This window comes from Mustela lutreola, chromosome 4 (genome assembly GCF_030435805.1).
Source record: "Mustela lutreola isolate mMusLut2 chromosome 4, mMusLut2.pri, whole genome shotgun sequence".
Classification (NCBI taxonomy): Eukaryota; Metazoa; Chordata; class Mammalia; order Carnivora; family Mustelidae; genus Mustela; species Mustela lutreola.
The window spans coordinates 167,817,884-167,844,216 of record NC_081293.1 but is presented as its reverse complement, the minus strand read 5'-3'; the positions used below and the strand labels follow the sequence as shown (position 1 = coordinate 167,844,216).

Sequence of the window (26,333 nt, the reverse complement as noted above, 5' to 3'; positions counted from 1 at the left end):
TTCATCAGTCTTGGAGACTGTCCTGCCTTCATTAATGCCAGTTAGCTGAGTTCGAAAGGGCATCTCATGGTGGTTTCACTTCGCATTTATATCTTCACTAGTAAGTCTAGACATCTTTTTGTGTTTCCTCTTCTTTAAAACGGGTGTTCAGGCATTCAAGTTCCCCCTCATTTTTCTAATCAAGTTACTTGTTTTTTTCTTACTGATTTGTAGATATTTAAGATACCAGTCCTTTCTCAAAAATGACTATCTGCTCTCAGTATGTGGCTTTTTTAAGGTAAAGATAAAACAAGAGACAGATGAGTTAATTTTTAGACCTTGAGAGTTTAAAGTACTAAAGAGAAATCTGAATCAAATCTTACAGTTAGCTAAAGGTATGGGATTGATTCCATGGCTGAGGAGGCCTTAATAAGATTTGGTAGCAGAATGAAATAAAAAGTTTTTAATGCCTGATTCAAAAGAAGGGAGCCCAGCCATGCCTACATAGAGAAAAGAGGAAGAAACCAATAATCAGGAGGGGAGAGACTGAATGTAATTGTTAAGAAATCAAGAGCCTGCAGGATAAAAAGGGACAGGAGTGACATTCCAAACTAAACAGTTAATTACCACTCGGAGGACCTATCTATTCCCTGGAAATCAAAAGCTCTTCCAGATTTTAGACAAGACAGTTGTCATACAGAAATGAGAAGCCCTACACCCAGAGTACGATTTGTCCAAGCTCCTACTTTAAGCCAACCAGATTCACAAATTAAAGTCTATTAAACTATTTTTAGTAAACAAAATGGAAAAGTTCTTAGCTGCCAAGAGATCAAACACTCCTTTTTAGACTATCTTCTATAACAAAATGTGATTTTCCCCCCCAAATGTAGTTTCTATAGCTAATAGTTATGACTGATTGTTTTTCATAGAATGGAAAGCCTAGTGTTAATGAAGGAAAATTATTTATTTGCTGTTTTCAGAATTAAGAAATATGTTTTTTAGGAGAGAGATGTTTTCATCACTATTTCATTTTTTTAAACGATATATTTTTAAGAGAGAGCACGCACAAGCAGGGGCGAGGGGTAGAGGGAGAAGCAGACTCCCCACTGAGCAGGGAGCCTGATGGGGGACCTGATTCCAGGACCATGACCTGAGCTGAAGGTAGATGCTTAACCATCTGAGCCAGCCAGGCACCCACACCATTTCATTTTTTAAAAAACTATTTTAGATACTTACTTTGTACTAAACTCTGTGTAAGGCTCTTTCCAAATATGAATTCCCTTAATTCTAATAATATTTTCAAGAAGCAATACTGGTATGATCCCCATTTTACCAATATAGACTTAGAGGAATTTTAGAAAATTTGCCCCGAGTCCTAGAGGCCGGCAGCAGAGTCAGAGTGAGAAGCCACGCGCCTCGCCGGAATGGGCCAGCCTCGAGTCCAGCATGCTGGGCTGACCACAGGGGTGGAGCACTCAGTTCATCTTCCTTGGGGGAAGATCAGTTATAAATCCAAAACTTTCTGATTTGTCTTGATCTGTTTTTAGCCTTGATTCATGTTCCTTTCCTTTCTAAAGATGAGTCTGAGTCTCACTTTTAATGAAGTAGTAAAGGCTATAACCCTCAACGAGAGCAAAGTTGATGAGTAGGAGACCTGATAAGCAGCTGGTCACGCTGTGGAGATAGACAGGAGACAGTAGGCAGCCGAGAGAGAGCATGTCTCAGAAGAAACAAATCTGTCAATTTAAAGGATAAAAGTTCAGGTCCGTCCTTACCTGCACAAAAGCAGTGAACGGATGACACAGGAATTCTGGTCAAACACAGTCATGACACAGGTCTCAAAAGAAGAAGTTCTTTATGTAAATACTAAAACTTACACAGACACAAAAAAGACATTATCTTAAAACACAGGTTCCACATCATTTACTTGGAAACCACTCTGGGCTACTCTGAAAAACCTATCAATTCAAGGACACCTAAAAAAAGCCACAAACCAAAATACAGTTCAGAGAGAACAGTGATACTAACCAAGGTGCATCTGTACAGACGGGGACCACAGACACAGTCATTATCTGTCCTTTAGAAGTAAAGAACTACCTAGGTATGACGACAACAAGGAGATCCCTAAATGCTCTCCGATCAATTTATTTTTCTTTTTAGTTGTGCTCTAGAAAGGGCAGTTGAATCACATGGTGACCTGAGGTAAGGAAGAGTTTGTAAGGCCAAAGAGCTGACAGCTTCTGCCACGGGTCACCCCACCCCCTTCAGGGGAATCAACAATCACAAACAGCATTACCATGCTGGTTTTATTTGAAGCAGAGAGGATTAGAAGTATTAGCCAACTAAGAAGACGAAAGAAGATGAGTCCTCTGCACTGATGTAGTTCACAGTCAGGAATAATTATTTTTTCCCCCTGTTCTTGAGGCTTTTCATTTTTCTGGTTTTATTCAGTCATATTTGCAGTTTTTGCCAAAAGTATTTAACCTCTGAGAAGCCAACTAGGTTCTGGGAAGGATGCCTGTCTCAGATTGGGCCAAGCAAGAATTGCACAATTCAGTGTATTCCTGAGAGGGGAGCTCGGCGCAAGACTGACAGCTACTGTAAACTGAGGAAAACAAAGGAACACACCAGCAGCCGCAAGAAGCCCTAAAAAGAAAGCTTTAGCACAACGTTTGAATGAAAGAAACCAAAACCGTTATGAATGACTGCAGACAACAAACCCAAACAAAATCTTGTGAGTCCTGTGAAAGGTCATCGATCTGGAAAGCATCGAGCTATCCCATGCCATGAAGGTAGCACCAGAAACCCAGATAACCAGCATCCTTAGAGGACTGGTGGAAGCCTCTGTGACTGGTCCAACGGCCTTGGTTCTGTTTAAGAAGAGACTAGAGGCTCATTTTTAGAAGAACACATTAGTTTAATAAAGAAATGATCCCAAATTGATTGACTCAATCCTCTGTGACCCAAAGTGCTTATGTCAGATTGATTGACCCAATCCTATGTGACCTAAAGTGCTAAGAAAATATGAGGGAAGCAGACTTAAGAGCCATCAGAAAACCATGTGCACCCTCAACTCTGCTCTGTTCTAAGGGAGCCTCTTAAATTTCTTTCGTTTTCTTTTTTTTAAGATATGCTATGACAGGTGCTCTGAATTTCTTGGAACAGAGACCCCAAGCAGCAGAGTACTGGGAAGCACAGAGCAACGAATTCTGAGAATAACCCACAAACCATTTCTGAGTGCACGCAGATTTGTATATGTTTTATCTCGACTCATCTCTAATATCATTTCCTATGACTTACACACTTGAAACGACTTTCTTCATCAGGTCCCCAACAAGCAAACTGTATACGGAGAAAAAGAGGTTACCATTTGTAACAGACTGACAGTGTGCCAAAAAACAACTGCAGATAAAAATATGAGCAGTCAATTATGCATAATTAGTAATTTAGGAAATTGCACAGAGATCAAACCTGACTTTATGACCAAAGCTACAGAGAACCCACAGGTGTCGCCATGTCTTTAGCTGCTAAGGCTCACATCTGCCCGGCGGGGATACAAAGGGGCTCATTGTACAGGGGATGCCTAATTGGGTGGAGGCATTCTTGTGCCCAGACGCAGCCTCACTGCGACCGTTGTTTCTCAACGCAAAATCAAAAAGCAGGCTAGAACTGGGGTTTGGTAATCTTGAATCGCAGCCAGGAGAGCTAAGTATGTGGCCTCTGTGAAAAGCCAGCGGTGAGAGATGAGACGCAGACATCTCCAGGGAGTTCTGCTCCTCAAGCGTATGCAGGGGCAGGAAATATTTACTAATACAGCACGGTAGCTCAGCTCCAAGGAGCCCTGTGTCTCCAAGCCAGAGGACACACAGCATCTGGCCTACAGCCCTAGGATGACCTGCCGCCTGCATAAATTGGCCCAAAGTGTCCCTCCTACCCAGAACGCTCTGGCACACTGCTGTCCCCATGAGGCCATGCTTCTCAGCCAGAACACAGTCAACATTTTCCTAGTAGGGAAGAAAGTGAGTTAGGTCAGGAGGTAAGAGAAGAGAAGAGCTGTATTTTCCACTGCAGTACAGAGAAGACCACGCTTAGGAAAACTGAACAATTATCTTTACTATTATCTTTCCTCTCAGCAAACTCAAAAGAACCTTGGGAAAAAAATCTAAAACCGTTCTCCCACCTCCCACAAAGGGACTCCTTGATTTTCCTCCCACATGTCCAAATTCTGGATTCCATCCTGCACCTATGGGAAGTGCATTTGCATTTTAAATTACAGTTAAGTGAATAGCACAGATTTTTTTTTTTTTCTTCTCTTACTCATTTATCTTGCTGCCTGTTCTGTGGTCGATTCATTAAATATTCCAAACTCTGAGAGATTTGATCCAGTAATTGTCAGTCGAGACTTAACTGTAGCACTGAGTCAAGGAGTCCTTTCTGAAGAGTTGCATCACTAAGTCTAGGAACACAGCCTTATAGGAACCCTTTTAGGGGGTGTTCTAAGAACAGCCCCTGCCCCCCTGCTCCCCTCAGGAGCTGTACAAAGAAACATGAAGAGGAGTAAAGGCTCAGTTAGTAGAGGTGTTTATTTAAAACATTTTACATGTACAGTTAGTACCTGAGCAGAGAAGAGGGTAAAGAAAAGCTAAAAAAAAAAAAAAATACAGGTGGTGCAAATAATATTTACATTACTTGAACCAGACAACAAGCTGGCTAGCTGGTAATAACAGCACTGTCCTCAAAGGGTTACGATGAGGATGACCGTGCCTATAAGTGCTCAAGAAGGGATTTCTCATGAAGTACTTACTAAATATTGTTACTGTCATAGTGACAGAAGTATAATACAAGATTTCTTCTAGGGAGCCCACCCCTCTTTACGTACCAATATTTCATTACTCTGATCACCACACTAAAATCAGGCCATTCCATTTCAACCAAGGGAGGGTTATAAAAGGCTCTTTGAAACATTTTGAAAAGAGAGACCCAAAAAGGCAAGAATGAGAATCTGCAGAAGAGTAAAGCAGGCAGAAATCTGCCCAGGAAAAATTAGGAAATTTTATGTTTGGCTGCAGCGGAAGACTTAAAATAATCATCTTTTTCCATATTTAAATTACGTCCATTTACTTTTCTCTGGAAGCTAGAAGGCTTAAACAGAGGAACACCATACTTTACTTGAACCTAGTCAGTGTTGACTTTATTCAGTTGGCCAGTTGGAAAACCCCTAATCCAAAAGGTTTAATTAATAAAGTTGAATGTAACTTTTGGATAACAAAATCCACTTTAGATCTTAGAAGCAGTTTCCTAGAAAGAGTATGTCTAACGGTCTGCTGAAGTTGGTCACAATGCCATCTATGGCCAGGAAAATATAAATTTTTTCATTAAAACTAAGATTTACTTTTTTTTTTTTTAACTTGTTTTTTCTTTTATTAATGTATTGTATCACATTGGTTGATTTGCAGACGTTGAACCAACCTTGCAGCCCAGGAATAAATCCCACTTGGTCGTGGTGAATTCTCTATTTAATGTACTGTTGGATCCTACTGGCTAGTATTTTAGTGAGAATTTTTGTGTCCATGTTCATCAAGGATATTGGTCAGAAATTCTCCTTTGTGACAGGGTCTTTGCCTGGTTTGGGGATCAAGGTAAATGCTGGCCTCACAGAATGAGTTTGGAAGTTCTCCTTCTGTTTCTATTTTCTGAAAGAGTTTCAGTAGAAAAAGTATTATTTCTTCTTTGAATGTTTGGTAGAATTCCCCAGGGAATCCATCAGGTCCTGGACTCTTATTTTTGGGGAGATTTCTGATCACTGATTCAATCTCATTACTGGTTATTGATCTATTCAGGCTATCAATTTCTTTGTGTTTCAGTCCTGGTAGTTTATAGGTTCCAAGAATGCATCCATTTCTATCAGGTTGCTAAATTTATTGACATATAGTTGTTGATAATAATTTATAGTGATTGTTTCTATTTCCTTGGTGTTAGTCATGATCTCTCCCCTTTCATTCATAGTTTTATTAATTTGGGTCCATTCTCTTTTCTTTTGGAGAAGTTTGGCCAGTGGTTTATCAATCTTATTAATTCTTTTAATTTTAGCTTCTGATTTTGTTGATGAGTTCTACTATATTTCTGGTTTCTAATTCATTGATTTCTGTTCTAATTGTAATTATTTCCCTTCCCATCCATGGGTTTGGCTGAATTTGTTGATTCTCTAGTTCTTTGAGGAGTAAAGATAGTTTGTGTATTTGGGTATTCTCTATTTTTTTAAAGTTATTTTTATTAACATATAGTGTATTATTTGCCTGAGGGGTACAGGTCTGTGAATCGTCAGGCTCACACATTTCATAGCACTCACCATAGCACATACCCTCCCCAATGTCCATAACCCAACCACCCTGTCCCCACCCCCAACACCTCCCAGCAACCCCGTTTGTTTTGTGAGATTAAGAGTCTCTGATGGTTTCCAATCCCATCTTCTTTAATTTTTTCCTTCCCTACCCCCCAAGCTCCTCACTTGGCCTCTCAAATTCCTCATATCAGAGTGATCATACAATAATTGTTTTTCTCTGGTTGACTTATTTTGCTCAGCATAATACCCTCTAGTTCCATCCATGTCATTGCAAATGGCAAGATTTCATTTCTTTTGATGGCTGCATAGTAGTCCATTACACACACACACACACACACACACACACACACACACCCCTTCTTTATCCATTCATTTGTTGATGGGCATCTAGGTTCTTTCCATAGTCTGGCTATTGTGGACATTGCTGCTATAAACATTCAGGTGCACTTGCCCCTTCGGATCACTATGTTTTTATCTTTAGGGTAAATACCCAGTACTACAATTGCTGGGTCATAGGGTAGCTGTATTTTCAACGTTTTGAGGACCCACTTTTCTGTTTGCCAGAGTGGCTGCACCAGCTTGCATTCCCACCAACAGTGTAGGATGTTTCCTCTTTCTCTGCATCCTCACCAACATCTGTTGTTTCCTGACTTGTTAATTTTATCCATTCTGTCTGGTGCGAGGTAGGATTTATGTTCTTAAGACTGTTCAGAAATGATCTTAGAAATCTCTCCTCAAACCTTAACGTTCTTCCCATTTTTCCCAACTGTGTCTCTTTCAAATTCACATTTCAGTTTCTCTTCTTACCTGTGCTTGTCTAAATATTGTGCAAAGTAAATTAAGACAAAAAAATTGTTTTTGGCAAAATAGTGCCCAGGGGGTGGGAAGATGCAGTTTTTATTTAATAAAACAAATTTATTTAATATTAATGTATTTATTGAGGTATAATTAACATGTAACATATTAGATTCAGGTTTACAACATGATTTATTGTAATTGCTCTGTGAAATCATCACCACAATATGTCTAGTTACTATCTGTCACCATAGTTTTCTCAGGACAACTTCTAAGATCTACTCTCTTGGCAACTTTCATATAGGTAATATGTTGACTATAGTCACCATGACTTCTTTATTTTGTAAGTGGAAGTTTGTCGCTTTTGGACTCCTTCATCCATTTTACCCACCCCGACCTGCTGCCTCAGGCCACCACCAATCTAATCTGTTCTTTATATCTGTGAATTCATTTTTTTCTGTTTTTAGATGCCACATATAAGTGAGATCCTACAATCCTACGGTATTTGTCTTTATCTAACTCAGATACTTAGCATAATGCCCTCAAGGTCCATCCATGTTGTTGCAAAGGCCAGATTTCCCTCTTTTTATGGTTGGATAATGTTCATTTGTGTGTATACACACACACACACACACACAATTATATGTGTTGATCATATCCTCTTTATTCAATCATCCATTAAGAAACATTATTTCCATATCTTGGCTATTATAAATCTCCAGTGAACATGAGGGTGGATTTGCCTTTTTGAACTAGCCTTTTCATTTCTTCTGGATAAATACCTAGCATTAGAATTACTGAGTCATATGGTACTTCTTATTTTTTTATTTAAAAAAAATATTTTTTACATTTATTTATGAGGGTGGGAGAGGGAAAAGCAGACTCCCCACTGAGCAGGGAGTCCAATCTGATGCCGGGGCTTGATCCCAGGACACCAGGATCATGACCTAAGCTGAAGGCAAATAATATGACTGAACCACCCAGGCACCCTGACAGTTCCATTTTTAATTTTCGAACAACTTCCATACTGTTTTCAATAGTAGCTAAACCAATATACATTCTCACCAACAGTGCACAAGGAGTCTCTCTTCTCCACAACCTTAGCACTTGGTATATCTATCTTGTTGATACTGGCCAATCTGACAAGTGTGAGGTGGTATTTCATTGTGTTGTTGATTTGAATTTCCCTGATGATTAGTGATGTTAAGCACCTTTTCATGGGACATGTTGGCTACCTGTATATCATCTTTGGAAAAGTATCTATTGAAATCTTTTGCCCATTTTAAATCGGATTCTTTGGGTTTTTTTGCTGTTGAGTTGTATGACTTCTCTTTATATTTTGGATACTAACCCCTCATTCAATATTTACAAATATTTTCTCCCATTCGATAGCTTGTGGTTTTGTTTTGTTGGTGGATTCCTTTGCTGTGCAGAAGCCTTTTAATTTGATGTAGTCCTACTTGTTTATTCTAGGTTCCAAATCTAAAATAATTGCCATCAGAGTAGAAATCAAGGAGTAGCTTACTGCCTGTATTTTCTTCTGAATTTTATGGTTTCAGGTCTTAGTCTTTATTCTGAGTTAACTTTTGTGTATGGTATACAATAGTGGTCCAATTGCATTCTTCTGCATGTGGCTGTCAAGATTTCCTGGTATCATTTACTGAAGAGACTTTTACTCGTTGCATATTCTTGGCTCATTATGCATGCATGGGTTTATTTCTAGGCTATCTATTCTGTTCCATTGATCCATGTATCTGTTTTTATGCCAATACCATCATGCTTTGACTATTACAGCTTTGTAATATAGATGAAATCAGACAGTGTGATGCTTCTAGCTTTTTTGTTCTTTCTCAGCATTGCTTGGCTATTCAGGGTCTTCTGTAATTCCAAACTGTAGGATCGTTCTATTATTTCTATTAATACCCTTGCCGTTTTGCTAGGGATTTCATTGAACCTGTTGACTGCTTTAGGTAGTATGGACATTTTAACAATATTCTTCCAGTCCATGAGCACAGAGTATTTTCATATTTATGTTGTCTTCAGTTTCTTGCACTAATGTCTGGTGGTACTCAGGGTACAATTCTTTTACTTCCTTGGTTAAATATATTCCTGGGTATTTTATTCCTTGATGCAAATGTAAATAGAATTATTTTCTTAATTTCTCTTTCTGATTATATACATATATATAAATGCTACAGATTTTTCATACTGATTTTTGGATCCTGCACCTTCACAGAATTGGGTCTAACAGTTTTTGTAAGAATCTTTAGGGTTTTCTATATATATTATGTCATCTGCAAATACTGATAGTTTTATTTCTTCCTTTCCAATTTGTATGTCTTCCGTTTCTTTCTCCTAATTGCTCGGGTCAGAATTTCTAATACTATATTGAATAACAATGGTAAGAGTGGGCATCCTTGTCTTACTCCTGATCTTAGAGGAAAAGCTTTCAATCTTTTCACCATTGAGTATGGTGTTAAGCTGTGGGCTGGTCATGTTCAGCTTTTGTTACATTGAGATATATTCCCTCCATACACAAGGGTTCAGATTTTTAATGATATATTTGTGTTGAATTTTGTCATAGTTTTTCTGCACCTACTGATGATCATATAATTTTTATATTTTATTAAAATGGTATATACATCGATTTGCAGAAATTAAACCATCCTTGCATCCCTGGAATAAATCTTAGTTGATCACAATGTATGGTCTTTTAAATGAATTGTTGAATTTGGTTTGCTAATATTTTGTTTAGGCTATTTGCATGTACGTTCATGAGGGATACTGCCTTGTAGTTTTCTTTCTTGTAGCATCCTTGTGTTGTTTTTATATCAGGGTAATGCTGGTCTTATAAAATGAGTTTGAAAGTGTTTCCTCTATTATTTTTGGAAGAGTTTGAGAAGGATGGGTTTTACAATTCACCAGTGAAGCCATCTGGTCCTGACTTTGGTTTTTTGGGAGATTTTTTTCTCACTGATTCAAACTCCTTATTAGTAACCAGTCTCTTTAAATTTCTCTTTATATTTATAATAAATAATTATACTTTATGATTTACTCTTGGTAGTGTTTCTTGGTTATGTTTGTGAGAATTTATTTATTTCTTCTTGGTTATAAAATTGTTTGGAATGTAATTGTTCATAGTAGTGTCTTAAATCTTTTGTATTTCTGTGATATCAGTTGTAATGTCTCCTCTTTATGACCTTTGAGTCTGCTTTTTTTGTGAATTTAAAGGTTCACCAATTTTGCTTATCTTTTCACAGAAACAGCTCTTGGTTTCATTAATCATTTCTGTTGTCTTTTAAGCCTCTACTTCATTTACTTCCACTCTACCAACTTTGGTCTTCATTTGTTTTTCTAATGCCTTGAGGTATAGAGTAAGGTTGTTTTAGATTTTTTCTTGTTTCTTGAGATAGGTATTTATCATTATGGACTTCCCTGCTAGAACTGCTTTTGCTGTATCCATTATTTTTGTTATGTTGTACTTCTGTTTTCATATTCTCAGGGCATTTTTTGATTTCTCCTTTGACCCAGTGGTTGTTCAATAGACTGTTTAATTTCCACATTATGTGTAAATTTTCCATTTTTCTAGTAATTAATTTTTTTAAAAAATATTTTATTTATTTGACAGAGATCACAAGTAGGCAGAGAGGCAGAGAGAGAGACAGGAGGAAGCAGGAACCCTGCGGAGCAGAAAGCCCGATGTGGGGCTCGATCCCAGGACCCTGGGATCATGACCTGAGCTGATGGCAGAGGCTTTAACCAACTGAGCCACCCAGGCACCCCTTGTAATTAATTTCTAATTAAAGACAACTATGGTTAGAAAAGATGCTGAATATTGACTTCAATCTTTTAAATTGATTTAGGCTTATTTTGTGGCCTAACGTGCTCTATCCTGGAGAATATTCCATGTTACTTTTGGGTGTAATGTTCTGTGTATATTAAGTCCATCTGGTCTAATGATCTGCTTAAGGACAATGTGTCTTTATTGATTTTCTATCTGGGTGATCTATCTGTTGATGAAAGGGGGGTATTAAAGTCCTGTACTATTAGTGTATTGCTATTTCTTCTTTTGGGTCTGTAAATATTTGCTTTACATATTCAGGTGTTCCTATGTGGGTAAATTATTTAAAATGTTATATCCTTTTGTTGTATTGCCCCCTTTATCAGTATGTGCTTCTCTTGTCTCTTTTTACAGTCCTTATTTTAAAGACTATTTTGCTTGATCTAAATACACTTACTCCAGCTTTCTTTTCGTTTCAATTTGCATGGAAGATTGTTTACCATCCCTTCTCTTTCAGTCTGTGTGATTTTACATCTGAAGTGGGTCTATTGTAGGGAGCACATAGATGAATCTTATATTTTCATTCAACCTTTTTTTTTTTTTTTTAAAGATTTTATTTATTTATTTGAGAGAGAGAGAGAGATCACAAGTAGGCAGAGAGCAGGCAGAGAGAGGGGGGGGGAAGCAGCTCATGCTGAGCAGACAGCCCGATGCGGGGCTTGATCCCAGGACCCTGAGATCATGACCTGAGCCGAAGGCAGAGGCTTAACCCACTGAGCCACCCAGGCGCCCCTCATTCAACCTTTTTAATAGAAGAATTTAGTCCATTTAAAGTTGATTATTGATAGGCATATACTGGCTGCCATTTGTAAAAAAAATTTTTTTTTTTTTGGCTGTTTTGTAGCTCTTTTGTTTCTTCCTTTCACTTGCTCTTTTCCTTTATAACTAAAGATTTTCTACAGTGGTATGCTAAGATTAATCTCTTTTCCACATTTTGTGTGTGTAATCTGCCCTAGGTTTTTGCTTTGTGGTTAGGAAGAGGCTTATATATAATAACATTTCTAACAGTCTATTTTAAGTTTATAACTTGTTTTAATGCATTCTAAAGCTCTATATTTTTACTTTCCTCTCTTCTTTGATGTCACATTTTATATGTTTAACTACTTATTGTAGTTTTACTATTTTTATAAACTTCATACTACCTTTATAAGTGATTGATCTGCCATGTTTTCATTATTCTGAATTTTACTGTGTATTTACCTTTACCACTGAGATTTGTACTTTCATATGTGTTTCTGCTGCTCATTTATGCCCTTTTACCTCAGCTTAACGAAGTCCCTTTAACGTTTACTGTAAGGCAGGCTTAGCTTTTGCCTGTCTGGAAAATGCTCTCTCCTAAGATCGAGAATGACAGCTTTGCTGGAGAGTGTTCTTGGTTGTGAGTTTTTCTTCTTTCAGCACTTGAAATATATCATGCCACTCCCTTCTGTCCTGCACAGGTTCTGCTGAAAAATCCAAGTATAGTCTGTAGGGGGTTCCCTTGTATGTATGTTGTTTTTCTCTTCCTGCTTTTAAGATTCTCTCCTCTTTAACTTTTGACATATTAATTATAATGTGTCTTGGTGTGAGGCTCCTTGGGTTTGTTATATTTGGAAATTTCTCAGCATCCTATATCTGGATGTCTGTTTTCTTCACGGGGTTAGGAAAATTCTCAGCCATCACTTCTTCAAATAACTTTTTTGCCCCTTTCTCTCTTCTTCTGTGATCCCTTCAATGTGAATATTGGCCCACTTGATGTCACCTAACTCCCTTAAGCTATCTTACCCATTTTTTTTTCTTTCTATTGCTCTGATGAGGTGAGTTTCACTGCCCTGTTTTTGAGTTCACTGATTTTTTTCTTCTGCTTCAGATATAGTCTGCTGCTGAATCCTTCTAAGCATATTTTTCAGTTTGGTTTTGTATTCTTCAGCTCTGTGACTTCCATTTGGTAATTTTGTATATTTCTTTCTTCTCCCAAGTTTGGTGAACATCTTTAAAACTACTACTATTATTTTGAACTCTGTCAGGTAAACTGCTTAAGAACTTTTTCTTAGGTTTTGTCTTGTTCTTTCTTTTAAACCATACTCTTTATTCATTTTTCTTGACTCTCTATGTTGGCTTCTATGCATTAGATCCAACAGCCATCTTGCCCAGGATGAAGAAGTAGAGTGGCTTTGTGTAGCAGATAAATCTTATTGTTCAATCCTATCCTAGCTCTTGGTTGTCTCTCAAACCTTTGTATTGCCCAATAGCCTACTTTATTTTCAGTGGCTCCCAGTGGTTGAGAGTATGCTAAAAGTTATCCATGTTCCAAAAGAAAGGATCTCAGTCAGCACCTAGACTCAAACTGTTTCAAAGACAGATTCGCCCTCCCCCCACCAACACACACAACAGCAGTTTTAAAGTATGCAAACATACATAATCCTGTAGGACTACAAGTAGGACTCCCACTGCCTTCCACAGCTAGGTAATCTAGAGGTGTCCACTGGGTGGAAGTTACAAAAATCAGGATAGCAGGTGGGTATGCAAGTTCCTTTTGGAAGGATACTGGTAATCTGGAACAAGGCAGAAGGGGCGCTCGAAGAAAGCATGGACAGGCCTGTGGAGTCCATTATCAGCAGGCCCCTAGATATATGCCCCACCTGAAGCCTGCCCAAAGTCTAAGCTCATGTTAAGCAAATAGCCCCTCTTGCAGAAACACTAGAGCTGTATTTCAGTCTGCTATCTGTACAGTGCCCTAAGAGTGGCAGCTGGCCAAGAACAGTCTCTCCTGTGTCAGTCTGTGGGACCCAGGAACACAGTCCCTGCTGTCCACCAGAGCTAGACAATCCAGTGGTGTCCTTGGGCATCAGACACATGTGTAAGTCCATTGGCAGTCTAGATGACAAAGACAGTGACCCCACCGTGAGGTTTCTGGAGAAGATTACAGCCATTCAGTTGGTGGGAGGCAGAGGGAAAGCAACCTCCCTAAGGTAGTACCTGCCAGCTTCAGTTCTCACAGTACCCTAGACGACCCCTACAGGTGTGTTAAATTAGATGCCTGCCCCCTTACTGATCCTTGGTTATGTTAAAGAGTATTTGCCTATCTTAAGGTTTACATCTAACCTGTCAATCAGCTGCCTCTATACTGGGCCATGGGGCCTGTGGGTCCAAGAGCACAAGCCCATTAATAGCTTTTCCTCAGTTCAGCATAGTCTTCTTTTAGGTTTTAGGGATGCAAACACCGTTGATTTAAAAGCTAGATGTTCGGGGGCTCATCCATCAGATGCAGTCTTAAAGGTTAGGGTGCTGCATGTGGGAGAAGCTCCAGGTTTTGAGTTCCCTCCTAAGCGTGCATCACTGCGCCGGAGTGAGCTTTACTGCAGGATAGCCTCAGCCTCTCCTGCTTGCTTTGGATGTGGGTTTTTTTTCCTTGCCAGATGGGAAGGATACACAGCTAGTTTGCAGGTCCTTTTCAGAAGAAATGGTTCCAGATGTAGCTGTAGATTTGGGGTGTTCATGGGAGGAGGTGAGTTCAGAATCTGACACTGCCATCTGGAGATGCTTAGTCATCCATTATTAGCCTATTACTGAACCCCCAGAATGGGCCAGCTTACTCATGACATAAGATCTTGTGGGAACACACACACACACACACACACACACACACACACAAAGAGAAGCTGACAGTGTTCACAAGGCTGGGATCAGGCCCCTGCCCCTCTGTGATCCAAAGGGCTGAGAGGCCCTGGCAGTTCCTGTTCCTGCAATCTCCTATGGAGGCAGGACTGCCGCCCTGGCAGGGGGAGGGGCCTCCTACAGGCAAGAATAGCCTTGCCCTGAGAAGGCTCAGGATGTGCTCCCCCCTCCTGATAGAAGAGCCAGGCCCCAACCAAAGAGACACAGCAGTCTGACAGACACTCCAGGCAGGATGAAGAGCAAAAGCCTAGTGAAATGAGACACCAAAGCACATTTCAAAGCAGTGCACAGGAGGTAAATCCTGTTATTTATGGAATTAATTTGTGAATCAATGATGGCATTGTTACTCTTTCCACATCCCTCCCTCTCCACCCATGTTATCTATTAATACCATTTGGGTTTTTTTTTTTTTTTTTTTTTTTTTTTTTTAAGCCTCAGATGAACAGGACAGCATGACGTTGAAATTATAAGGTATAAATACCTCCACCTTAATTTAGTGTACAAACAATTTCAGAGCCAAGAAAATCCATGAACATGTTGTTTGCAAGGCCCCTAATACTGACAAACCTGGTTTTCTCATCCCAAAAAAATTCTGTAGCCTTGTTATTTTAAATCATAGAAAAGATGATTAAAAAAAAAACAAAAAAACTCTTATTGTGCTGCCTCTCGCTGCTCTGCACTTCACCCACCCCCCAACCCTCCAACCCCACTGAGGTTTCCCTGAGTCATAGTTCATTACCTAGGCTGCCCATTCAGGCCAGCAATGCCAGAACGACTGGAAGGAATACCACAAGTGTCTGTCTGTCTGTTTGGGTTTGGTGAGGCTTCTAGCAACTAGGAAAATGATATTCTATTTTCTAAGTCTTGACTTGTCTTGACTCTGTCACTAATTGGCTAAAATGACCTTGAACAAATCATTTCACTCAGTGTCTATATGCATATAACGCAGAAGAAAATGATCTCCAGATTCTTTTCGGTTACAAGATGTCTGTGAAAGTCTAGCTCAGGGTCTTTCCTTGGCCTTGAACAGAGCCATTACTTGGCTTCACACAGCAGTCTAAGTACAGTGGAAAGGAAATGAATGCTGAATATGTGCGGGCCCCAAGCTGGCTAAGCCCCAGAAGCAGGGGAGCCGAGGGCATGTGCGGGGTGAAGAGAAGGTAAAGGTGGCTCCAGGTAGTCCAGAGGTTATTCAGAGGCACACAAAGAACAAGATAGTTTTAGACATGCAAGTGGCTCAACATTGTTGGGGCAGAGAAAACCCTCAATTTTCCATTTTGGAAAGGAGGAGGCAGGAGCAACATCAACGATAATAATATGGTGTCAGGAGGGTCAGGTAAGGTGACTTCAAGGAATATAATGGGGGTCCTTGGATTCGTAGGAGTTGATAAGACAACAGATGAGGCAGTGATGGTTAGAAAATAGTGAAGTATGACTTCCTGGTTTCTGGAGCCATTTACCAAGAAAGAAACATGGAAAGAAAAATAGTGTGGTTTAAAATACTTTGGGGAGGTGTCCGGGTAGCTCAGTCAGTTAAGCGTCTGACTCTTGATCTCAGCTCTGATCTTTATCTCCGTTTTGTGAGTTCAAGTCCCACACTGGGCTCCACACTGGCCATGGGCTCCACACTGGTCATGGAAGCTACTTAAAGGAACCTACTTAAAAATAATAGACATGGTAGTCTGAAGATACTCAAATGGGAATGTCCAAGAGGTGGACATTTGGACAAGAATGGAGACACTGGCCTAGAGTGTAAGAGACAGACAGATCCAGGGTAGGAAGCCACTTGTGGCTGAAATTCTTACAACGAATGAAATTATGAAGTTGTCCAGGGAGAATGACATCATTTGATAAAAACTGAGGACTTAATAAGGATGTAGAAACTCCAGGGATTGGAGGGGACATGGAAGCAAGAAAAGATTTCAAGGAGGTTGTGTCAAATACGGTGCTTAGCCAGAGACATTTCAGTGATGTGACAGGGAAACTGAAGAGCAGTGGGAAGAGGAGTAATTGAAAAATGAGGAAGTAGAGACAGCAAATGCAGATATCCTTTCAAGAAATCTATGCAGAGAAAGCGTCTTCTGCCCCTGGAGAGTGAGGGAAAGCTTCCGAGAATTTCATTTCAAGAGAGTGGCAACAGAATAGAGCAGCCATTGTGGAAAAGAGAGAGAGCAGGTCTGCTTGTCTGCACAGTCCACTGTGGTGTCCCAGTCCCCAACAGTGTGCCTGCCCCTGAACAAGCTCGGTGATGTTGAATGAATGAAGGGCACACCAAAGGTCTGCTGAGGGATTCTGAAAATCCAGTTGAGACCCAAGATCATACATGGGTCATGATGGTGATTTTTATGGAGGTTTCAACTTCTCTCCATACCAGCTCCCTGGTATGAAGTTGAAAAAGTCTGGATTTTGGTTCTGAAGGGCAGGTATGCCGGAAGGCCAGGATCTTAAGCAAGTTAGGAGGTTTAGCAAGGGATATAAGTATCAGTTAGGAAGATGATATTTGGGAGGCCTGATTTTATTACATACATATACATACACACATATACATATTTACATACATATACATACACACACACACACACACACACACATAATGGAGTCCACTGGGGTTCAAGAGCTAGTATGTTCATACGTTGTAAAAAATTATACTTTTGGTATAATATAAGTGACCGAATAACCCAAAGCACTAGGTTAAGAAATAAAATGGGGCTGCTCTACACACTCTTGTACCCAAGCCTGGGCACAGGGCAAATCCTTAAATACCTGTTGACTTTATGAAATTCATTTGTATGGCCTGAGGCGGAGATGACTTTTGGTTTTACTTCATCTTCTCCTGTCACTCCACAGAACACGTTTTCCGGGAGAGAGCTACCACAGACATTGAAAAGTTCTTTCTAAAGAACTGCTCTTCTGTCATTCCAAAATGCAATTTCTGCATCCCTCACTGAGCATAATTATTAGGGAAAAAAAAAAAAAAACAAAAAAACAAACTTCAGCGTCTAGTGTCAACTTTAAATTATGTTATGTTATGAGGATATTATTCCCCAAGAGGTCCAGTTCTTCCACTTTGATTTCCCAAGAGAATTCAGAGTAGAAATTTAGGCAGGTTTAATATATCTTTGGGAAACTAGTGTATTAATCCATTTTGCTCTTTTCTTTCAATTATTTTCACATTTCCCCCCAATTCCTGGATTTTTCAATCTTTGAGGAGACAACTATTTATTTGTATGAATATTTTCCCTGTCAAAGGAAGGAATATCATTAACTTACCTGAGCAAACTGTTTTCTAATTATTCCATATTTTCTTCTAATTGCCTCCTCTACCTCCTGAGCCAACATCCACCACCTGACATTTTCGCTTCGGTCAAGTGTACAAGAAGTAGGGAAGCCAGTACAAACTACCGGGGTCCTGTGCTGGGAAGAGGGCCTGAAGCCACACTGTTGTTACACATCAATTACAATCTCTTAGGAAGATTTCTCTGAGACCCCGGAAACAAAATTCTCACCAGGTTGTTGACTTTTGATATGTTTCTTCTGTTTTCTCCTGTATTTTTAATGGAGAGTTAACATTACCCAAATTGTGGCATGCAAAACCACAGAAATCATTTTCTCCACGCCTCTGTATCCCAATACCGTTGACTATGCTCTGTTAGAAAACAAATAATTTTACAAAAGTATGCATGAAAAGGTAAACGTGAGAACAACGGCTACTTACTATTTAACAGTTTTTCAAGGCGGAAATTTGGATATGTCTTTTTTTATTTTTTTTTAAAGATTTTATTTATTTATTTGACAGACAGAGATCACAAGTAGGCAGAGAGGCAGGCAGAGAGAGAGGGGGAAGCAGGCTCCCCGCTGAGCAGAGAGCCTGATGTGGGACTTGATCCCAGGACCCTGAGATCATGACCTGAGCTGAAGGCAGAGGCTTTAACCCACTGAGCCACCCAGGTGCCCCTTGGATATGTCTTTTACACTTATTCCAATTTCATGTGAGCCAAAAAAAAGCTATTAAAAAAATCTGCATTCTCTGCATTATGAAAACTACACACAGAAATGAAGGATTACAAAGGAAATTATGCTACAAAGAATGCTTAGGATGTAGCAAAGGAGGGTAGAGCACTTTTTGGTTTTTTGCATGCCATGGACAAAAGATTTTTAAATGTATAAAACAGAAATGATTTCATAGGAAACCAATTATGTTGAAATAGTTATTAAAAGTAGAATAAAAAGGAGCACCTGGGTGGCTCAGTGGGTTAAGCCTCTGCCTTCGGCTCAGGTCATGATCTCAGGGTTTTGGGATCAAGTCCCGCATCGGGCTCTCTGCTAGGCAGGGAGCCTGCTTCCTCCTCTCTCTCTCTCTCTCTCTCTCTCTGCCTGCGTCTCTGCCTACTTGTGATCTCTCTCTGTCAAATAAATAAATAAAATCTAAAAAAATAAAAAAAGTAGAATAAAAGTATTGTTAAGTGTTTTTTCTCGCACATCAATAACAAGATTCTGCGGTCATCTGATAACTACTATAATTTTACAGTAGTGATTAGCATAAACAATATTTCAGGATTTCTGCCACAATGGTAATAGGATATGAAAATATAAGTGACAGAGTCAGAGGTACTATTAATGCTACTGAAGTTTATTACTTCCATTTATAAATGAAGGAAATGCTAGATTTCAAGTATAGAAGTTAAGTGAAAGTCACAGACTCTCCCAAAACTAGGAACCCCTCAACTGGAGGATCCTAAGTGAATCTTTCAAAAAGCTTCCTACTGTATTCAACTTAAACCTCCTATATAAGAAAAAATTAATGCCTTGCAAGATTTTTTTAGAAATAAGGCAAATTTGTACTATCACAGCTCCTCCTCTACCCTATTTTATACTATATTAATTGAGAATTATACAAATTAATTACAAAAGGTCCTCAAAAACTCTACTAGTTTAACACTATATATTGGTATTAGTGAAGACATTTCTAAGAGAAACTGTATATATTTCTGTGTTACTTCAATTGATCTTTTAAAATTATATTCTCAAATGTCCCTGTGTAACTCCAGTGAAGCAACTATGTATCCTGAAAGACAACTCAAATATCACCAGAGTTTAATTCAATCTAGAAAAATAAATCATTATTAAAAAAAAAAAAATGTGGGTCTCAGCTTAAAAGAAATAGCTCTGAAAATCTCCATGTACCCAAACTCACAAATATACAAGGTAAGAATAAACTTATTAGAAAATACTATTAAAACATCACTTTGAAGTCACAGCAATTGGGTTCTTCTAACTAGCAATAAATTCTTCAATGAAATCATGCAAAACTTCTGAGCCGGGGAGAAAGACAGAAAAATGAGGGGAAAGACAGATCGGGGGGGTGGGCGATGAGAAAGAGAGGCAGATGGAGAAAGCTATGGAAGGTGTACTTTTGAGTAACAACTCAACTGAGACAAAACTTGGCTTGCAGGCCAGATCTGCAAAGATAGAAGCTTCTCTAGGGACAAAACAGACCTATTCCTAGAGATGAAGGACACCCTTTTGTTCCTGTTCCTTCGGCACCACCTTTTTTTAATTTCCCCCCAAAACTGCAGCTCTCTATTCTTAAACATTTTAGTGTGTATTTTGACAGTGAAACAATAGATTTCTTTTTTTTTTTTTAACTAGACCGAGATGACAGTGCAGGCAAACAAAGAATTCAAAGAACATAATACAACATAGGGCAAAAAGACCCCAGGAAATCTATGAAGACACCAAGACAAAAAATACACAATATAGTATTCATCAAAAATGGTTTTAGTTGAAGTCAGAGGAAAAAGAATATAACCCAGTTAAACTTAACATTTTGAATTTTCTCTTTCTTCCAGATTGTCAGTGGAGAGACCACAGGACATTTGGACATAAATTAAAGTATGGATTACACATCAGTATTATCTTCAGTTCATTAGCTTATTTAAATATTTTTATTCTTCAAACCTTCAGAAACAATTTTTTTTTTTTTTTTTTACAACGCTAATACTATAGCTAAAGTAAACTTTAGGCTGAAGTGAAATAAAAATGTCTTGATTTATCGTGAGCATCTGAGATAAAGTTTTGCTGTGAGTTGTCACCTCTGATATTTGAAGACAAAAATTATATCCAGTGAGCAATACTTTGATTCTATTTTCCCTCTGTATACTTAACAAATTGCAAGAGACTCATGAGTCATCAGCCAGTTTTTGTCAGAAGATTCAAAACATCCTGCACATTCTGTATCTTTTCCCAAAAACTTCCCCCTTTGAGAATTGTAGTATTACGCAGTGTCTAGGGCTATTATTGTAACTATGAAATAATTCTTTGAAATCCCTCTAAAACGAACGGAAACTTTTATCATAATTAGCATCATTCCAAATGATAAAATATTTTCTTAAAGTGGAAGGTTTCCAAAACAGCAAATCCATGCCACATCCTACTGGTCACCTGAGAGATACCAGGCTCAGTGTATAGGGCCCGCAGTAGTACAGTGCTTATTCCTAGCAGACACTTGGTAAGATCACCTTATAGCACCTGCCTGCTTTCTTTTAACACTGTAAAACCTGTGAAGGGGCCTCCTGGGTGGCTCAGTGGGTTAAGCCTCTGCCTTCGGCCCAGGTCATGATCTCAGGGTCCTGGGATTGAGCCCTGCATGGGGGGGGGGGTGTCTCTGCTCAGCAGGGAACCTGCTTCCCCCTCTCTCTCTGCCTGCCTCTCTGCCTACTTGTGAACTCTCTCTCTCTGTCAAATAAATAAAATATTTTAAAAAACAAATAAATAAATAGAACCAGTGAAGAATGTAATATACATACATACATCATTAACTACAACCTAAGGCACTTGGTAACAGAGCTCCTCCCTCTCTCCTACTCCAGGACATCCTTCTCTCACCTTAAGTAGCTCATTATCAGGAACCGGCAACCAATATCTCCCATTTCTAAAAACATTCCCCTTCAGTAAAATTCCTTGTACGAGAATAGGCTAGACTTGCCATCCTTAATTCCTCTCTTTTCATTCTCTTTAGAACCATCTTCAATCAGACTTTTGTCCCCATCACAACACCAAAAGCATGAAGGTCGCCAATGACCCTCACAGGACAATGTCAAGGGTCATTTGGTTTCCAAGCTGTCCCTCTTTCATGGTGCCTTCTCCATCACCAGTTACTCATCCTTTTTTTTTCTTTTTTAAATGGTTCCTCTTCCTTTTCTGACCTCTCTATATAAAACCAGTCCAGGGCTCCTGCATCCTGTGCAGTAGCTCTTAACTCTGCATGCATATTGAAATCCTGTGGGGGAGCTTCTAAAGGATACTGATAACTTAGCCACCCCTACCGCATTCCAGATGAATTAGAATTTCTTGGGGCAAACCCAGAGAGTGATAATTTACTTCCTATATTTTTTGCCCAGAATCTCTTACTCCAGATACCCAGGTGCCAGGGCTGAGAACCCCAGCCCTAGGGGATGCAGTCCACTGAACATTCTATACCTTATATGAGTCTATGATGGCTCATAAAATACATCTCTCGGGCTGCAGACCATTCCTCTGAATTCAACTCCTCCTTTCACATCACTACTTAAATAAAGGGTATCTCAGATCTATGGCCATGACTAAAATCCTTATCTTCCTCCACCAAGGAAACCCTGTTCGTCTGGTAGACCTCTCATCTCCGTTAATGAGAACTCATTATTTGAGACTGCTTAGGCCACAAAAACATGGGAGTCATCCTTAACTTTGTCTCTCACACTGGCTGAAATCTTAGCATTCAGTAACTTAGACTGGCCTTCAAAATAGTTTCCTGTGCAATATCTCACCACCTCCACCACTGCCGCCCTGGTCCAACCCAGACATCTTCCATCTGAATTACTGTGGGAGACACAAGGCAGGCCTCCACCTTCAGCCCTCATGGGCCTATAGTGGACTCTCAGCACCAGAGGCAGGTAATGCTTAAAAATGGTAAGTTAGATCATGTCCTTCATCTGTTCAAAACCCTAACAATGGCTCATCAGCATTCCCATTATCTGCTCTCCCTTCGCTATTCAAATGTTTTAGAGACATTTGATTTTAGAGTAAGATGTCTGAAGGTGTCCAATGTCTTTACTTCTGGGAACAACAAAAGAGATAACAGGATTCCATTACCATCTTTCTTAAAAACTGGAGGAAAAGAATCACAACTTTTGTCAGATTCTCAAAGAAGCCCATGAACGAAAAATGAATCACTGTGTAAGAGACTATCATAATCAATATTCCAATTTATTACAGGTTAGGTCCTAACCTTTTCAACCTTTTGCCTGCAATAGTAATTCAGTTAAGAGTAGGCCACATTAAAAGATAAATTTACTTTACATACATTTTAAAATTAACCTGTCTTCTATTTTTCTGGATTATGCGGTAGTTTCCTTACTAATCTTTCCTATACTTTTCTTGTAACTGTTTAACTGCTTTTTTTACTTGTTGATGTTGTATTTCCTTACTTATGCTATATATATATATAGTTTATACTACTTATATACTTATATACAAGCTATGATTCAAATTGAATTCTAAATTTCCATCAACTTATCCAAAATATAACAGTGAGAAATTTGGGTGCCTGGGTGGCTCAGTGGGTTAAAGCCTCTGCCTTTGGCTCAGGCCATTATCTCAGGGTCCTGGGATCAAGCCCCACATCAGGCTCTCTGCTCAACAGGGAGCCTGCCTACCCCTTGCTCTCTCTGCCTGCCTACTTGTGATCTCCCTCTGTCAAATAAATAAATAAAATATATCTAAAAATAAATAAATAAATAAATAAATAAATAAATTAGAAATTTGGAACACAGAATCCTAACTGCCCACCCTGTCCATGCCTTCCATTCAAATGTCAGTCAGTGTTTCTGGAATGAGGTAGGAGTGAGGGCTTGAGAAAGGCTTTTAATCACTTGAAGTCGCATTTCCTCATACCCAGCCATTCCACAGAAGTTACTCAAAAGGCTTCTAAGACTAGCCAACTACACAACGGAGTAGAGTCATCTAGGTTAACAATTCAGTAAATGCTTCTTGGGTCGCTCAGTTGTCTGGCTTGGTAACTGAACTCAAGAGCTGAATTCTTCAAGAAGTTAATGTTACTACCTTTTTATATAGTCAAACTTTGCCTCTCTCCTAGATTCTTTCTACTGAAATGTGAACACATTCAAAGCTTTCCCCTCTTAAAACAAAACAACCTCCCTGGACCCACACTCCCATTCTGGACTATAGCCTTTCTAGAACTATTGTTATCAGTGTGTTTCCTCAGCATTCCACTGCCCACATCATTCTGGCTGCTCCGTGAAATGGCTCTCAATTAGGTCACCCAATGACGTCCACAATGAAATCCATCAGAATTATTTCAGTATTCATCCTGCTGAACCTGTCAATTATCCATGCAGCCTTTTCCTAAAACATTCTTTCCATGACACTACCCTTTCCCTTTTTTTTCCCCTCAGCAAGATAATCATCCTCCTATCTTTGCCTCTGACCTCTCCTGTAGGTTATCTTCTCGGTGTCTTGGCCTCACTCTGACTTTCTCTATTTGACATCACCTATGGAGAGAAGTCTGAACTTTCCATGGGATTCCTCCCAAGCACACAAGCTGAACTCCCATTCCCAGCCCACCAAACTGGCTGGCCTCCAGTGATCCCTGAATCACTTAGCTTTCAGCCATCTGATCTTTTCTCTTCAGTCTCTTAAGAAAACTCATCCAAATTCACAATGTCCAGTATTCTGTGAGAATATAAGTTAGCATACTTGGTTTTAACTCCTCCCAAGCTCCAAGCATATATTTCCAAATGCTCTTGGACTGTATATTATCATTTGAAATTCAACATGTCTAAAACTCAACTTCTGGCCATCCTCAAACTACACTGAGCTGCACATGATTTCCTAATTTCTGTTCATTTTCCCAACTAATTGAAATAGAAAACTAAGGTCAGTCCTCATTAGGATGGATGTCTGACTGCTGTTCAGCTCTACTCACTTTTAACCCTGGGACCCAGCACTTAATCCTGACACCCTGAAGAAAACCTCAGGTTCTCGGTGCTCACCTTCCGCACAAGTCACAGGGTTGCAAATATTTATCCCAGAACAGCCTCGCTGCTGTACCTGCCCAGTGCTGTCTGACCTATTAAAAACACCACTGAAACTTTTCACTACGAATGCAAAAATTAAAATGATGGTGTATTAATAGGGTCGTAAGATTTATTCAATTTTTCCATTGAGCCTATTCTTCTGAAGCTGGGTTTCTGAACAGTCTCTTCACTCTGCCACCCCACACCCCAGAGCTTCCTGGCCAATCTATCTGTATCTCCATTGTTTAATTTCCTCTCCACCCACCCACCTCCTGAGTGAATGCTAAGTTCATTTAAATTGTTAGAGCAGTGGTCTAAGCAACTTGTCTACAAAACCCAAAAGCCAAAGGTAAAGGAGGTGAAATGCATACCTAGCTGATGGCCTCTCTCTCTTCTTTCACTGGGCCTGCAAAGGGCTCAGCTCTTATATTTTTTATTCTTTTAAAATTATTTTTTATTTGATAGACAGAGATCGCAAGTATGCAGGGAGGCAGGCAGGCAGGCAGAGAGGAGGAAGCAGGCCGATGCAGGGCTTGATCCCAGGACCCTGGGATCATGACCTGAGCCAAAGGCAGAGGCTTTAACCTGCTCAGCCACCCTGGTGCCTGCTCCATGTTCAGCTCTTTTTAAAGAAGCAATCTAAAGTGTTTCAAATGTTAAGTTATATGTATTTCAGGACTTTATAAAATCTTTCCTGTGCTCCTCATCAAACTGAGGGGTATGGGAATAATTTACTCTAGAACATAAATTACATTGTTAACCTATTTTTCTCAACTCTAAAGGATGTGTGTTCAAATATTTGCATTTAGCCCTAAAGACACACTTACCATTTATAAATACTTTGGATAGATAATTTGTTCAATTAAAAAAAAAAAAAACACAGCTGATTAAATATCTCAAGTGAGCAAAATGATTTATATATGCAGAATGATTTATACTTTGACACTGTCAACTTTGATCAGGCCTTCCTGGCTCACACACCCCTCTCATTGTATTACTGTTATTCCATTTAGTTTGTTAGTTGAGCAGTAAAATTTACTAAAAGCCTGTTTTCCACTGGACTGGCAAATACTGCCTCGGAAAGCAGAATTCTAAACCTTTCTCCCACACAATCATTTTGACATGGAATGGAAGGCCCTGTGCCTGAGAAAACAACACAAAACAAAACATCATCCAAGCAAATTAAGTATTTTGAGGAATGCAGGGACATATTTTGCCAAAGCCACAGAGAGTTTGTTTCTGGAAGCTCAGATTATAACACTATAGTCATATCATAAAATCCCATTATTTGTCCACTAAAATACTTGTACTTCTATAATTACAGCCCAAACTGACATGTTTATGGGGGGAAAATGAATATAAGATTTATAATATTATGTAACTGAAAATGAACAATTCAATTTGAACTTTACCTCTCTTTCTGGCTTTAGGAGCTGGAAACATGTTGTGGACTGAAAACCTCAAGGAATGATGAGGAAACGATGAGGGTAAGAGGCAGAAGTTCTGAGTTCCAGTCCTGCCTCAGTGGAGTTTCTTCTCGCCTCACTCTGACCTCAGATATTTGCACTTCTATGGCTCCACATTTTCACCCTTGATGATTTCAGCCACTCTGAGGTTTCAACTATAATGTCTATAAAATGTTAAG

General features: G+C 39.3%; 1 protein-coding gene and 1 long non-coding RNA gene across 3 annotated transcripts in view; one reads left to right on the top strand and one right to left on the bottom strand.

Annotated features, from left to right (window-relative positions):
• Nucleotides 1-26,333, bottom strand: part of MDFIC (MyoD family inhibitor domain containing) — a 91,418-nt gene that overhangs the window by 4,157 nt on the left and 60,928 nt on the right. The window lies entirely within an intron of this gene.
• LOC131829651 (uncharacterized) overlaps nucleotides 1-26,333 on the top strand; it is a 27,733-nt gene extending 1,400 nt beyond the window's left edge. The window contains exons 2-3 of the long non-coding RNA XR_009352942.1: nucleotides 20,465-20,507; nucleotides 26,119-26,333. This is a non-coding gene — a long non-coding RNA (uncharacterized LOC131829651). The remainder of the gene's footprint in view (nucleotides 1-20,464; nucleotides 20,508-26,118) is intronic.